The sequence below is a fragment of the Oryx dammah genome, unplaced genomic scaffold, assembly GCF_014754425.2.
Source record: "Oryx dammah isolate SB20612 unplaced genomic scaffold, SCBI_Odam_1.1 HiC_scaffold_13, whole genome shotgun sequence".
NCBI lineage: Eukaryota > Metazoa > Chordata > Mammalia > Artiodactyla > Bovidae > Oryx > Oryx dammah.
This window is the reverse complement of record NW_024070197.1, coordinates 2,894,248-2,910,958: the sequence shown is the minus strand read 5'-3', so window position 1 is coordinate 2,910,958 and position 16,711 is coordinate 2,894,248. Positions and strand designations below refer to the sequence as shown.

General features: G+C 44.0%; 1 pseudogene; it reads right to left on the bottom strand.

The window, feature by feature from the left end:
- Positions 1-2,117: 2,117 nt before the first annotated feature.
- The window catches only part of LOC120873031, a 16,271-nt pseudogene continuing 1,677 nt past the window's right edge, over positions 2,118-16,711 (bottom strand).

Genomic DNA, 16,711 nt, shown 5'->3' with positions numbered 1-16,711 from the left:
ACTTACTCCTTTGAAGGAAAGTTATGACCAACCTAGATAGCATATTAAAGCAGAGACATTACTTTGCCAACAAAGGTCTGTCTAGTCAAGGATATGGTTTTTCCAGGGGTCATGTATGGATGTGAGAGTTGGACTGTGAAGAAAGCTGAGCGCCAAAGAATTGATGCTTTTGAACTGTGGTGTTAGAGAAGACTCTTGAGAGTCCCTTGGACTGCAAGGAGATCCAGCCAGTCCATCCTAAAGGAGATCAGTCCTGGGTGTTCATTGGTAGGACTGATGTTGAAGGTGAAACTCCTATACTTAGGCTACCTGATTGAAGAGCTGACTCATTTGAAAAGACCCTGATGCAGGAGGAGAAGGGGACGATATAGGATGAGATGGTTGGATGGCATCACTGACTCAATGGACATGGGTTTGGGTGGACTCCAGGAGTTGGTGATGGATAGGGAGGCTGGATGTGCTGAGGTTCATGGTGTCACAGAGAGTCAGACACGACTGAGTGACTGAACTGAACTGAACTCAACATATATTATGAAATGATTGCACATGCAGATATATCGCACAGCAGTGTGGTATATGCTCATTCACGATAGCAAGAAGAATTGAAGCTGCAGCATGTCTTCATTTCTAGTGATCTTGACATTTCTCTTACTAAAACAGTTCTTGGGCGATTTAGTCCTAAGGCAGGAGAAAGAACACACACACAGAGAGCTCAGTGAGCAGCTAAGGCTCCACATAGTTTGACCTCCATCCATTTGCCAGCTCATTTCACACTGGGGTCCTCATGGTGTTATCCTCTTCAGCCCTCTGCTTGGTTGTGCCAAGCCACATTGTGCCACCATTTGATAATTTAAAAGGCACGAGAGTCTCAAATCCTTTGCTTTGGTGAAAACAGCAAAAAAGACAAAATGCTCAATTATTGATGGATTAACACAACACATGCAAAGCCTCCCTGGGGTGAGTGTTCCCTCTGTAGCCTTTCCGTGATCTGGAGTGAAATGTCCAGTAGAATTTTCTGTGATGATGGGACTTTTCAAACATCTGCTCTGTCCAGCACCGTGGCACCTGGCCACATGATGCGACTGAGCACTTGAAATGTGGTGGCTGTGACTGAGAAACTGAATGCTTTATTTCATATACGTGTAGAGTCATTGTCTGGACCGTGTGGCTGAGTAAGTCCTTTATCGGCCAGTGTGGATCCAGACTGAGGGGTATCTTGTTGTCCTGTGTCTACCCCTGGAACCCCAGCATCCACACACACACGGCTGTGAAAAGGCTGAGGGGGCTTCCCCGGTGGCTCAGTAGTAAAGAACCCACCTACCAATGCAAGAGACATGAGAGACATGGGTTCAATCCCTGGGTCAAGAAAATCCCCTTGAGAAGGGAATGGCAACACACTCCAGGATTCTTGCCTGGAAAATATCATGCACAGAGGAGCCTAGCAAGCTACACAGTGTCCATGGGGTCAGAAAGAGTCGGACATGACTGAATCAATGTAGCATGCCCACACCCAGCCTCATATGGCTAGTGGCACCATATTGGCTATCTCAAACAGAATATACTTCATCTTTTTATTTTGCCAACTAGCATTGGCTTTATTATTTTTCATGGGAAGCATTTTGTTTTAAATACAGCAGTGCACACATGGCAATCTTAAACTTCCAATCTATCTTTCCTGCCACCCTTCTCCTCTGTAGCTCTAAGATTGTTCTCTAAGTCTACAAGTCTGTTCCTGTCTTGTAAATAACCTCATCCTTGTAAAATGTTACTGAATAAACGTTTTATTTTTTATTTTTTAAATGGAATAATTTGATGAAGCAACTGGCAAATTTTTTATGCTTTATTGGAACTTTAGAAAAAGTAGGATGATCATAGTAACCGACACAGTATTTGTGAATAATTATAACTTCTCCCCAAATCATGAGATAGATAAAAGAGAGTCCTAGAATAGCCAGGAGATTACTAAGAGGTGGTAGGATTTTTGAACATGATCCTATAATTCTTGGACTCCAGTATTTGTCTCAGAGCTGCTGGGCTGCTTTGGAGGAGAAGGAGTTTCCATGCAGGAAATCCTTTGGAAAGAAATCAATGTCCTCGATTTGTAACACTCTGTGTGCTCAGAGGATGGGGCCAGGTCGGGGCTCAGCACAGTCTTGGTTCACGTTGAATTCCTCGTAGATATGGGGCTCAGTGAAGGGGTGCACGGAGCTCATAGGAGTGGGAGTGATCCATCTCTCGGAGAGGGTCCCATGGTTCAGGCGGGCATATATCACGTCTTCTGTTGCAGAGTCCTGAGAGGAGAGAGGTGAGAATGATGGATTGAGGTGTGATCTCCCAAGGCTGGGCCACTGGGCATTGGAGGGGCTCAGACAATGGCAAGTGGTTGGGCTGGGAGGACTCACCAGCTCGGTCTTCACTGCTCGGTCTTCCTGGGGTTCTCCTTCCATGATGGCAACATCCGCAAATGGAAGAGAGTCAAGGCTCTTCGGGGTGGAGGCAATTATTCCAGACCTCTGTATCTTTGATAGTTACATCAAAGCCAGAATAAGGCAGGGGTGTGCCCCAAGTTGCTGAGCCTGTCTACACCACAAATCAAAAAACAAAGAAAAACAACAGCCAAAAGAAAAAAAAAAACACCCATATACAAGCCCAGCCATTCACCGACTGTCCCAGGAACCTGTGCAAACCCACGGACCCATCCTATGTCTTCTGTTACGGCCCATCCTTTTCTGTGTATCAGCAGATTCCTAAGATCATGTAGGGGAAAAGAACAGAAGGTTGTAGTTGAAGGGAAGAACAGGGTTTGGCATGTCCCTGGTGGCCCAGGGATTACAAGCCCACCTTCCAGTGCAGGGGGCACAGGTTCTATCCCTGGTGGGAGATCTATGATCTCATATGCCTTGAAGCAACTAAGCCTCACAAGCTGCAACTGTTGAGCTTCAGGCTCTGGAGCCTTGAACCACACCCCAGCACTGCAAAGAGGATCCCCCATGGTGCAGCCAAGAGCTGATGCAGCCAAGAATAAATGAACAGATATTTTCATAAAAAGAACAGGGTTCCATGGATCTCTGGAAGATGTTCCCTCAGGGATTACAACACCGGACATCAGTTTTTAACCTACAGGAAGTGAAAACGCCATTCTCTGCTATGAGCCCACCTTCCCCTGGGTCAGATGATGCTGAGCTCACCACCTTCAGACTTACGAGTTTGGGTGGAACACCAGTGACAGACAAGAGCAGCGAGGATGATGCTGGTAGAGGTGAAGGCTATGGTGAACCCAAGGACAATGTACCACGTGCTGGAGTGGCCTTGAGGAAGCCCTGCTCTGCCAACAAGCAAACGGTGAGGGTCTGGGTATTCACTGCACACGCTGTGCCCCAACAGACTGGATTTATTGTATCCTTGTGTCAAACTGTGTTAGCATCTCTCAACCTGATCAGTGATGGTCTCCACTTCCCAGGAGGTACCAAAGCATCCAGGAGAGATGCTAGCAGTGGATAAAGCAAGGAGGCAGTGCAAGACCAGCTGAGGTCTGAAACAAGGTCCCTGGGGCACTGATGGCGTTTTTCTCTGCTGCCCCATATGACAAGGCATGGTACTTTTGCATGAATAGAGACTGCATTAATCCACAATACATTTCCCCTCCATCCACATAGACCTGGAGTGGAATCCTCAAGAAGACACGACACTTATATATCTGAACTCTGGAATGTTTTCTTCATAAAACATTAACAGAGGAATAACGCATATTTAAGGTGCTCCAAAATCACTGCAGATGGTGACTGCAACCATGAAATTAAAAGATGCTTACTCCTTGGAAGAAAAGTTATGACCAACCTAGATAGTATATTCAAGAGCAGAGACATTACTTTGCCAACTAAGGTCCGCCTAGTCAAGGCTATGGTTTTTCCTGTGGTCATGTATGGATGTGAGAGTTGGACTGTGAAGAAGGCTAGGCTCCGAAGAATTGATGCGTTTTGAACTGTGGTGTTGGAGAAGACTCTTGATGGTCCCTTGGACTGCAAGGAGATCCAACCAGTCCATTCTGAAGGAGATCTACCCTGGGATTTCTTTGGAAGGAATGATGCTAAAACTGAAGCTCCAGTACTTTGGACACCTCATGCAAAGAGTTGATTCATTGGAAAAGACTCTGATGCTGGGAGAGAATTGGGGGCAGGAGGAGAAGGGGACGACAGAGGATGAGATGGCTGGATGGCATCACAGACTCAATGGACGTGAGTCTGAGTGAACTCCGGGAGATGGTGATGGACAGGGAGGCCTGGCGTGCTGTGATTCATGGGGTTGCAAAGAGTCGGACACAACTGAGTGACTGAACTGAACTGAACTGAAGATGCTCCCTAAAATTCTCCCCTTCCCCTCCAACATCCATCCCCTTAAGATCCTGGTGGAGGGAGGGTAAGCATCTCCCTTAAGCATGAGATCAGGTCACTCTCACCCTCTTTGTCCAGTTTAGAAGTTCCCACTGCCCAAGCATGAGAAACTCAATGCCCTCTGTGGGTCTCCTGCAGACCATGGTCTCAAATGCTACAATAACAGGGATGTTGAGGAGCCTAAAGTCACAGAGCTGGGAGGTAGCAGCCAACACTCACACAGGAACCCTCTGTCTTCTCAGAAATTTGCTGAGATAGGAGACCGTCTTGCTTACCTTCTGTGGTGTGTGGATCCATGGGTGATGGGCAAGTACTTGTAGTGGATCCTAGGGTAAAAAAACCAGATGGGGTGAGCAAGTAACCTTCCTTGCCCCCCTGAAGGAGGAAGCTTGAGCTCCTGCCTGTCCTTGACTCTCTCATCCCTCAGAGCACTGATGTGGGAAGGTAGAGCTTCTGGTCCCTCCTTGTGAATACCCTGAGTAGACCCTCCATCCTGGAGAAGGGATGATGGAAGGAGGCGGGAAGGATATGCCTGGTGTGAAAGACAGCTGCAAGCAAGAGACATTCTGCTCCAGGAACGAGTGTCTGTGCTCCTTAATTGGGAAATCACCTGTGCATCAGAGGTGCTTCTGGGAAAACACTAAGAGCAAGGGGCCAATGCAATCTCTGATCTTCCCAAATCAGCCCAGCCTCTCCTTCTCCTGGGTATACCCTGACCCTTTTCTGTATTGCCTGGATAGACAGGACTCTGATGTGGAGCATCCATACAGGAGGTGAAAGAGGTTTGAAGTGCTATCTACCATTTTTCTTCCTCTCTGATGCTTATTGCCTCCATTTCTTCAGAAGCCCTGTGGTTCCCTTGAAACCTGTACAGGGCCCCTGAGCTAGAGGCCAGTGATAGAGTAAGATGTTATGGAAAAAGCCAAATGGACTTCTTGGCCAATGTAATGTGATTTAGTGTGGTGTGAAGCATGGGACTCTTCGTGGGTTCTCCAGGCAAGAACACTGGTGTGGGTTGCCATTTCCTCCTACAGGACTATGTTTTGTCAAAACTCTTCACTATAACCCATCAGTCTTGGGTAGCCCTGCACAACATGGCTTACAGCTTCATTGAGTTATACAAGCACCTTCACCAGGACAAGGCTGTGATCCATGAAGGGGAGATGGTGAAGGACAGAGGAATCTGTCATGCTGCAGTCCACAGGTCGCTAAGAATTGGACACAGCTTAGCGACTAGACAGCAACAAGAAAGCATGGACCAGAAAGAGGTTCCTCACCTGTGACAGACAGGAACAGTGGGTCTCTGGAGCGTGACCAGGAGTAGGGAGAGTGAGTGAAGGAGCCATAGCACCTGTAGACCCCGCTGTGGGCTGGGGTCCCAGGACCCAGAGGGAACTCTGCCTGTGTCAGGGAATGTTTAATGGGAGGACTCCTGCGTGCTGTTTCTCATAAATCCTCTGTTCTTTATCAGCTTCTGCCAGAGGCGAGTAGAACTTCACGCAGCTCTCAGGACTGAGGTCATTGTGTGAGACAGGCCTGGGTCTCCTTCAGTAAACATTCTCCTTATGACAAAACTGCCCAGTCTCAATCCTCTTTCTTGAGATATGGATTGTCTCCTGACCTTGTGACCATTATTAATCCCTTGTTCCCTTGGTAACGGTTGCTGTACATTTGGTTTTCTAATTTTTATCATTGTCAAAAGAAATTTCTTGTACATCAGCCTTTATATACTCACAGAAAGATCATTAAAGCACCTTGCTCCATCAGAGCTTAGGTCTCCTTGTCTGTCTGTCTGTCTGTCTTTCTTTCTCTCTCTCTCTCCCTCCCTCCCTCCAGTTCTCTCTTTCAGTTTCTTATTGTCGACTCCAGACCGCCAGGTTCTGGTGCATTAAAGGACCCCAACAAGTGGTGCCCAGAACACAGACACTGGTATTCGTGGCATTTTGGACAGAGTGACTCCAGGCTCATTGAGGTCAGGGCCTATTGAGGTTGGTAAGTACTAAGACACGGGTCAAATGGCTAGAAAGACCCATCATTTCTCTATTTTACTTCACCATTTGTTTAAAGCTCAGGGACTTTTGGTTTTGCACCAATGAATAGAGGCTTACTTTCAAACACTGGTTAAATGTAATCCTTGGTTCCCTTATAAATGCAGTTTTGATTTAGAAATTTGGCACAATTTCATGACATTGTACAGGAGACAGGGATCAAGACCATTCCCATGGAAAAGAAATGCAAAAAAGCAAAATGGCTGTCTGGGGAGGCCTTACAAATAGCTGTGAAAAGAAGAGAAGTGAAAAGCAAAGGACAAAAGGAAAGATATAAGCATCTGAATGCAGAGTTCCAAAGAATAGCAAGAAGAGATAAGAAAGCCTTCCTCAGCGATCAATGCAAAGAAATAGAGGAAAACAACAGAATGGGAAAGACTAGAGATCTCTTCAAGAAAATTAGAGACACCAAGGGAATGTTTCATGCAAAGATGGGCTCGATAAAGGACAGAAATGGTATGGACCTAATAGAACCAGAAGATATTAAGAAGAGGTGGCAAGAATATACAGAAGAACTGTACAAAAAAGATCTTCAAGACCAAGATAATCACAATGGTATGATCACTCACACTTACCTAGAGCCAGACATCCTGGAATGTGAAGTCAAATGGGCCTTAGGAAGCATCACTACGAACAAAGCTAGTGGAGGTGATGGAATTCCAGTGGAGCTATTTCAAATCCTGAAAGATGATGCTGTGAAAGTGCTGCACTCAATATGCCAGCAAATTTGGAAAACTCAGCAGTGGCCACAGGACTGGAAAAGGTCAGTTTTCATTCCAATCCCAAAGAAAGGCAATGCCAAAAAATGCTCAAACTACTACACAATTGCACTCATCTCACACACTAGTAAAGTAATGCTCAAAATTCTCCAAGCCAGGCTTCAGCAATGCGTGAACTGTGAACTTCCAGATGTTCAAGCTGGTTTTAGAAAAGGCAGAAGAACCAGAGATCAAATGGCCAACATCCTCTGGATCATCGAAAAAGCAAGAGAGTTCCAGAAAAACATCTATTTCTGCTTTATTGACTATGCCAAAGCCTTTGACTGTGTGGATCACAAGAAACTGTGGAAAATTCTTCAAGAGATGGGAATACCAGACCATCTGACCTGCCTCTTGAGAAACCTATTTGCTGGTCAGGAAGCAACAGTTCGAACTGGACATGGAACAACAGACTGGTTCCAAATCAAGGCTGTATATTGTCACCCTGCTTATTTAACTTATATGCAGAGTACATCATGAGAAACGCTGGGTTGGAGGAAGCACAAGCTGGAATCAAGATTGCCAGGAGAAATATCAATAATGTCAGATATGCAGATGACATCACCCTTATGGCAGAAAGTGAAGAGGAACTAAAAAGCCTCTTGATGAAAGTGAACATGGAGAGTTAAAAAGTTGACTTAAAGCTGAACATTCAGAAAACGAAGATCATGGCATCTGGTCCCATCACTACATGGCAAATAGATGGAGAAACAGTGGAAACAGTGGCAGACTTTATTTTTGGGGGCTCCAAAATCACTGCAGATGATGATTGCAGTCATGAAACTAAAAGATGCTTACTCCTTGGAAGAAAAGTTATGACCAACCTAGACAGTATATTGAAAAGCAGAGGCATTACTTTGTCAACAATGGTCCATCTAGTCAAGGCTATGGTTTTTCCTGTGGTCATGTATGGATGTGAGAGTTGGACTGTGAAGAAGGCTGAGTGCTGAAGAATTGATGCTTTGAACTGTGGTGTTGGAGAAGACTCTTGAGAGTCCCTTGGACTGCAAGGAGATCCAACCAGTCTATTCTGAAGGAGATCAGCCCTGGGATTTCTTTGGAAGGACTGATGCTAAAGCTGAAGCTCCAGTACTTTGGCCACCTCATGCGAAGAGTTGACTCATTGGCAAAGACTCTGGTGCTGGGAGGGATTGGGGGCAGGAGGAGAAGGGGACGACAGAGGATGAGATGGCTGGATGGCATCACCGACTGGATGGACGTGAGTCTGAGTGAACTCCGGGAGTTGGTGATGGACAGGGGACCTGGCATGCTGGGATTCACGGGGTCACAAAGAATCGGACACGACTGAGCGACTGAACTGAGCTGAACTGAAAATAATCTCTTAGGATTGGGGTAACTTAAGTTTCTAGAGTTATACTAAACTAAGTAATAAAAGGTTATTAAATAGCTAGATCATTTCCAAATAAAATAAGATTTTAAGACATTAATTACTGAACATTAACTTCCTCTTACAGAAAAACTAAAAAGATTTTAAACTATTAACATGAATATAAATGTATATATAATAAATATATCTTATAATATGATATAATAAGTATATTCAGCAATCTATAAAATACTAATATACAAGACACTTCATAGTTGCTAAATAAAAGTAAAATATATACTTTTAATAAAAAGGTATAAGAAATGGCAAAAAAATGATGAATACAAAAATATAAAAATGGTTTATGACAAATGAAAGAGAACTTTATGTCAAATAGATTAAACTCATTACCCTGAACTTTCTTCCTCTTCCTTCTTACATTTCTCAATCAATACAAATTCTTCTTCTTTTGTATGGGCCACACCTCTCCGAGGTGAAACTACACGACATGTTATAACCCACCTATCAACTTACTTTGCAATAATGAGAACACCTAATTCTATAAAAACAGACAATGGCCCAGCCTATATTTCTAAGCAGTTCAAACAGTTTTTACATTCATTCTCTATTAAACAGATTACAGTCATTCCTTATTATCCACAAGCACAAAACATAATTAAAGAAACACATTACACACTGAAGCTACAAATAAAAAATTAAATAAGGGCATATACACAGGGACACTTTTATCTTCCTCTTATCTAGAGCAAACTTTACTAGATTCTAATGCAATATAAGCCTATAACTACTGTTAATATAGCTTTATTTGTTTCCAGTCTGTAAGATTCTTAAAACAAAATAACATCAACTTCAATGCCTGTTTCACAATACAAAACTAAAACAACATAGGACACCATTTGCCAAATAAGCTATTTGTTTCTAAGAGTATCAAAAGTGCAAAATATTCACCTTCTTTTCAGGTCTGTCTTGAAAGTATCATCATGTTCCCTAACACACTGAACAGAGAGATTCAACAGCCGCCAGGCTGCGTTTCTTTCCAAGGACAAGGTCAAATATTTGATATGAGCAGCGTTTCATTTGTCACGTTGTTCTGCATCAACTTTTCAATAATTTCACTTAGGAAAAAATGTTTGCGTGTTTGCTCCTAATCCTTTGCCCCACATAACACAAACCACTTAAAACACAGTCAGATCTCATTTCTTTTTATATCAGGAAAAATGTATATACTGAATGAGGAAGAAATCAACCCATTAATTCAAAACCACAGCCAAGTAGCAGTCCCCAAACAGATCTCTAGATGATTTTTTTTTTTTTACTGAAATATTTCCTGGGAATGTTTTCATCATTATCACTTTCCTTTCTTTCTATGACTGTTGTTAATATAGCTTTATTTGTTTTAAATTTTTAAAACTTACCACAAGGAGATATTTTGAAAAAAGCAGAAAAACATTTTGAAACATTAAAGGACACCTCCCTTCCTTTGCCCATGTGATATCAAGAGGGGTTAACTAATCAATGGAAATCTAAGAAACTAATCTTACAGGGAAAGGGGTATACTCCTGTTTCTCTAGATGGATCCAAGTAGCTCACATGGCTTCCTCTTCAGAAGATTCAACCTAAGGGGGCCCCCAGCACTCAAAGTAGAGATGAAACAACAAAAACCCCAGGAGGAAGAAATTCCAGTACAAGCCATGGAGGCTTTAAAAATTTCCAAAAAATGCCGTACTTGATGTCACCAATCTTATGATCTCCCTACTTGGGGACAGATAAAAACTCTTATTAATCAAGCTGAAAATCTGATTTCTCAACAGGGAATGCCTCAGAATCCTGAAAATATTTTTTTTTTGCTATGCTTGCTTTGCTTGCTTTTGCTTCCCCTGCTCAGGCTGACTTGATTGATCACATTTATTGGGCTTATATACCTAACCCCCCCACCCTCTTTTTTTATTGTAGGTTATAAAATGGACAGATATAGGACCAATCGTATCCACTAACAACTCAATACATATGCCCCCTCCTTGGAACTTGGAGGGGCCCTCTCCTCCTGAGAAAGAAGGAAAACTAATTAACATTTCTCTAGGCCATGAAATCTTTCCTTTATGCATGGGCCCAACAAAATTATATATTAATGTTAGTCGACAAACATGGGCTTTTGTCCTGCCTCCGAAAGAGGACTTTTGGACGCTGCTTGGATTATTTACTGCCCTTTCTTTGTCCGTGAACCATGTTTATACTACTGAAACTTTAGGGAAAGAGTTGAGGAAAGAACAAAGAACGCTATGCAAAGGGTTTACTAATAAGAACTTTAAATATATTCTTGTTCATTGGGACAAATGTCAGGCCAAATCAGGAAAATTAATGTTTATGGCTAATCATACAATTGTTGATTGGGGACTCCATGGTATGTGGTTATCTAACTTTTCAAATGATATTAACAGCACTGTGTGTGATTATGTTACTCAAGTAGCATAGAAGGTTACTAACACTACAATGGAGCACTACCATGACAGAGGACTTTTTGGGTGGCTTGACGGTGGAATGGCCCCACCTTGTCCTCGAATCATCCTCGATAAACAGATTGGGCTTGAACAATGGGACATCTGGAAATTTGCTGCAAGGACCAAGGAACTTGGGACTTGGACCGGACATTTCATTGCAATTGTTTCTTTCACTGTAATCAATCATATTTTATACAAGCCTATGTTCCATTTCCTTTTGTTGTAGCTATAGGAAATTTACAATTCAATAAGACTTTATGTTCTGTAACTTGCATAAATTGTAAATTATATACTTGTCTTAACTCCTCTATTTCCTGGAGAAATGACTCCCTTTTGATTCTTTGATCTCAACACAATCTGTGGTTACCAATAAATCTCTAGCGGCCCTGGGAAGAAGATCTCAAGGCTGGACTTGCTTCCCAGATACATTCTAAATTGCTCTGGTGACCTAAACGATTCATTGGATGACTGATTCTTGGCATTTGGGGATTAATAGCTATTTGCACCACTGCTGCCATCACTGGCATTGCTTTACAAACCTCAATTCAAACACATAATTTTATCCAAAACTGGACTAAAGATGCTCATACTATGTGGGCCACTCAGGCTCAGATAGATGAGGATATTCAAGATGAAATACAGGAACTAAAAACAGTCATCAACTGGGTTGGAGATCAATCAATAGATGTACAAAAACAGGTGATGCTAAAATGTGATTGGAATTCTACTCCATTTTGTGTTACACCTGTTCAATTCAATAATAGTACCTACAACTGGGAACAAATCAAATTTCATTTACCAAATAAACATGACAAGTCCTCTCTGAATGTACAATTATTACAAAAAGAAATCTTTGAAACCTGTTCTAAAAATCTGCCCTCTTCCACTAATTTGGAAACTTTAGCTGAAAAACTAGCGATTGATTATCTGGGCTAGACCCATGTGGATGGTTTCAAAGCATTCCCCACAGCATCGGGTCTGGAACTGTAATTTTGGTGATTGCCTTGACAATTGTATTTGTCACCTACCATTGCCTTCATGCAAAGATTGTTAAAACTAAACAAACTCTGATGGTCAGAACTCTTTTTACAAATATTGTAAATAAATAAGAGGGAATTGTCAAGGAATGTTTAATGGGAGGACTCCTGCGTGCTGTTTCTCATAAATCCTCTGTTCCTTATCAGGTTCTGCCAGAGGCGAGTAGAACTGCACGCAGCTCTCAGGACTGAGGTCATTGTGTGAGACAGGCCGGGGTCTCCTTCAGTAAACATTCTCCTTATGACAAAACTGCCCAGTCTCGATCCTCTTTCTTGAGATATGGATTGTCTCCTGACCTTGTGACCATTATTAATCCCTTGTTCCCTTGGTAACAGTTGCTGTACATTTGGTTTTCTGATCTTTATCATTGTTGAAAGAAATTTCTTGTACATCAACCTATATATACTCCCAGAGAGATCATTAAAGCACCTTTGCTCCACCAGAGCTTGGGTCCCCATGTCTTTCTTTCTTTCTCTTTCTCTTCCTCCTTCTGGCTCTCTCTTTCACTTTCTTATTGTTGACTCTGGACCACCGGTTTCTGGTCCATTAAAGGACCCCAACATGCCTGGAGTGCTCTGCGGGGGCCCTGCCTTCCAGTGAGTGGGCGCCCAAAGTTCTGCCCCTCCCTGAGCAGATGGAACTGGTGAAAGGCATGCTCGGAGCTGCAGAGCAAGGTCACGTTCTCTCCTGACCTCACCACGAGGCCCCCCCCTGGGCTGAGAGAGAGGATTTCTTGGACAGGCCTGGAAGGAGGAGACCTTGACTTAGAGCACAAAGTAACTCTAGTCCTAAATAGGGGACTAAGCCTGAAGTGGGCAACAAGGGAAGCACTGCAATGAGAAGCTCACCCACTGCCAGGAGAGAAAATTCCACAGCAAGGGATACGTGGCACAGAGAAAACTTCAGAAATAACTTTAATAATGGAGTGTCACTTATTATCCTTTATTTATTTATTTATTTATTTATTTATTTGGTGATAGAGAGTAACTAGATTTATTTCAGTGATTATTTAAAAATTTTTTTTGAAATTTTACTTTATAATACTGTATTGATTTTGCCATACATCAACATGAATGCACCACGGGTGTACATGAGTTCCCAATCCTGAACCCCCCTCCCACCTCCCTCCTCGTACCATCACTCTGGGTCATCCCAGTGCACCAGCCCCAAGCATCCTGTATCCTGCATCGAACCTAGACTGGCGATTCATTTCTTACATGATATTATACATGTTTCGATGCCATTCTCCCAAATCATCCCACCCTTTCCCTCTCCCACAAAGTCCAAAAGTCTGTTCTATACATCTGTGTCTCTTTTGCTGTCTTGCATACAGAGTTATTGTTACCATCTTTCTAAATTCCATATATATGTGTTAGTATACTGTATTGTTGTTTTTCTTTCTGGCTTACTTCACTCTGTATAATCAGCTCCAGTTTCATCCACCTCATTAGAACTGATTCAAATGTATTCTTTTTAATGGCTGAGTAATACTCCATTGTGTATATGTACCACGGCTTTCTTATCCATTCATTTGCTGATGGACATCTAGGTTGCTTCCATGTCCTGGCTATTATAAACAGTGCTGCGATGAACATTGGGGTACATGTGTCTCTTTCAATTCTGGTTTCCTTGGTGTGTATGCCCAGCAGTGGGATTGCTGGGTCATGAGGCAGTTCTATTTCCAGTTTTTTAAGGAATCTCCACACTGTTTTCCATAGTGGCTGTACTAGTTTGCATTCCCACCAGCAGCGTAAGAGGGTTCCCTTTTCTCCACACCCTCTCCAGCGTTTGTTGCTTGTAGACTTTTGGATCGCAGCCATTCTGACTGGCGTGAAATGGTACATCATTGTGGTCTTGATTTGCATTTCTCTGATGATGAGTGATGCTGAACATCTTTTCATGTGTTTGTTAGCCATCTGTATGTCTTCTTTGGAGAAATTTCTATTTAGTTCTTTGGCCCCTTTTTTGATTGGGTCGTTTATTTTTCTGGAATTGAGCTGCATGAGTTGCTTGTATATTTTTGAGATTAGTTGTTTGTCAGTTGCTTCATTTGCTATTATTTTCTCCAATTCTGAAGGCTGTCTCTTCACCTTGCTTATATATATAGAAACAACTGAAACACTTTAATGTACAACAGGAATTAGCAACATCAAAAATCAACTAGACTTCAACAACATAAATAAGAAAAATATACACTCTAAAAATCAACGAGATGTGGGGTTGTCATGAAAAACGGAACCTACTAGCTACTGCTGGGACCATCAGAAAACATGGTATTGACCCAGAAGCAGACATTATGGAGTGGAAATTGCCAGAATCTCACAGGATCTTTGACCACCTCATTCTTGAGGGCGTGTTCAGCACTTCCCTGTCCACCCCCAGGGGCTGGAAGGGACTCTTTAGTGGTGATGGTTGGAGGGACCACTCCCCCCTCTTTGTGCAGAAGGACCTGTTAAACCACGAGGCTGAGCAACATCAAGGTGTCAACCTCCATCTTGATCACCCAGGGGCTGGACTGCAGGGCGTCTGGTACCACAGTGTGCTGCTGACAGAGGAAGGGAGCTCTGACATGAAAGCGGGAAACCAACCCCTTAACCACCATCAGTGGCTGCCTGAGTGGGGAATTGCCCATGTCCCTGCTCTGGTACAGTTTTCTCCGTTGGTCGTTCTTTCACGTTCTTGCTCCTTCAGTCTGTCACCGGCTCTGTCTTCCCCTTAGCACATGGCAGGGACTCTGTTCTCTTCTCCTTTCTCCGTTCATACTTCCTCTCTCTGGTTTGTTCCCTCTCCCAAGTTTGTGAGTGTCTCTGCACGCCTGTCATTCTCTCCCAGTACTGATGCTGGACTGGACACCAGACCTTCTGTGACACAGAGAGCAGAAGGCACTGGTCTGGCCACACTCACCTGTGATCACGATGTCCATGGGGTCGCTGGAGGCTGACCACTCATAGGGGGAGTGTCTGAGAGAGCCGTAGCATCTGTAGGTGCCTGCACTACCCACAGTCATGGGGCCAATGAAGAAGTCAGCTGGGGATGCCCAGCAGGGAACGTCTCTCCACATCTCTAGAAGTGCCCTGTGCTGCTTTTTTTGTGCAGAATAAATTTGTCAAGCCACAGCAGTGAGTGACAGTGGAGGGTCACATTCTCTCCCAACCGCAAGAGGGGGCCAGGGTGGGCTGAGATAGCAGGTTTTATGAACACATCTAGGAGCAAAGAGCTTGTGTGCTTCAGTGAGTCACCCCGCCTCGGTGCTATTCTTGACATCTGAAGGTGTGAAAAATGTCCGTGAACCATCAAAGCCAATACCCTTCCTGTCTGTTCTGTTGCATTATTTTTAGCCTTGTTCTTGGGCTCTGGATCATGCTTTTCTGTTTCTCTTTGCTCAAGACCTCCAGCCTCCTCTGAGTTTATTCTAAGCTCTTTAGCTGTTGGATCTGCTCTAAGCTTCATGCATACATAGTCAGTCACTTCAGTTGTGTCTGACTCTATGGGGCCCCATGGACTGTAGCCCGCCTGGCTTTTCTGTCTATGGGATTCTCCTAGGCAAGAATACTGGAGTGGTTTGCCATGCTCTCAGCTTCATCACTTCCCTAATATGCATTTCAGGGGCTGGGTGATTCTCAGGATTCATACCCTGGCTCCCATCACACATATCTCTTAAAATGTGGGTGATGACTGGCATGAGATTGGGAAGGAGGTGGAGAAGAAAGGGAACATTTCCCATCTGTGACCCCCACTTCATGCCTCTGGAGAAATTCTTGGGACCCCAGCACCTTCATATGGGATTACAGCTCCCTACTGTGTGGAAGGTGCTGGATCTGGGTCTCGCCTCAGCTTCCCAGCTGGCAGGCAGTGGCAGCATCCTGTCTAAGTAATGCCTAGGGAAGCTCCTCCTTCCTGCACCAGGAGAATGCCTCCCTCTATTCAACATCCTGAGTTTAAACTCTCAGTGTCTGTTCTCTTTCCGTGGTTCAGTCCTGGCTGGGAATCCTGAGGGCATCTTTGGCTGCACTGCCACGTGGACCTAGGGTAGGATTGCCTGCAGGCACGGGTGTCCCGGGCTGGGCTGCACCCCTCCTACCTGTGACCACTGTCTGCAGGGGGTCACTGACATCGGACCGCACAGAGAGAGACCTGTAGAATCCAGAACACATGTAGGACTGGGCATGTTCTCTGGTCACTGGGCCGAGGGGGAAGGTGTTGAAATGATGTCCCTGGAGCTCGGGCAGACTGGTCCCAACTCCTTTGAACAGTCTGAATATCACAAATGGAGGACCAGAGTGACACCAAAGAGTCAAAGTCTGTCCTAAGTTAACCATGGGTCTTGGCCAGGCTTACAAAGAGGGCTTGTCATATTCACCTAGCAGAGAAGGAGGCAGAGGCTTTGAGAGGAAAGTAGGAACAGTCTCCTCTCCCCACTGCCCCCATGGGCACTTCCCCTTCAATTCTTCCAACTCTCCTCCCCTAAAGTGCATCACCCTGATGCTCAAGGGCACCTGCGAGTTGGGGACAGACTGAGACACAGTTAACCCAGGATGGACATCATGGAGATTCTAAGCATATGATTCTCAGAAGTGATTCTTATCACTCCTTGGGTTGAGAAAATGTTGAAAAACTTTCTCTCAAAACA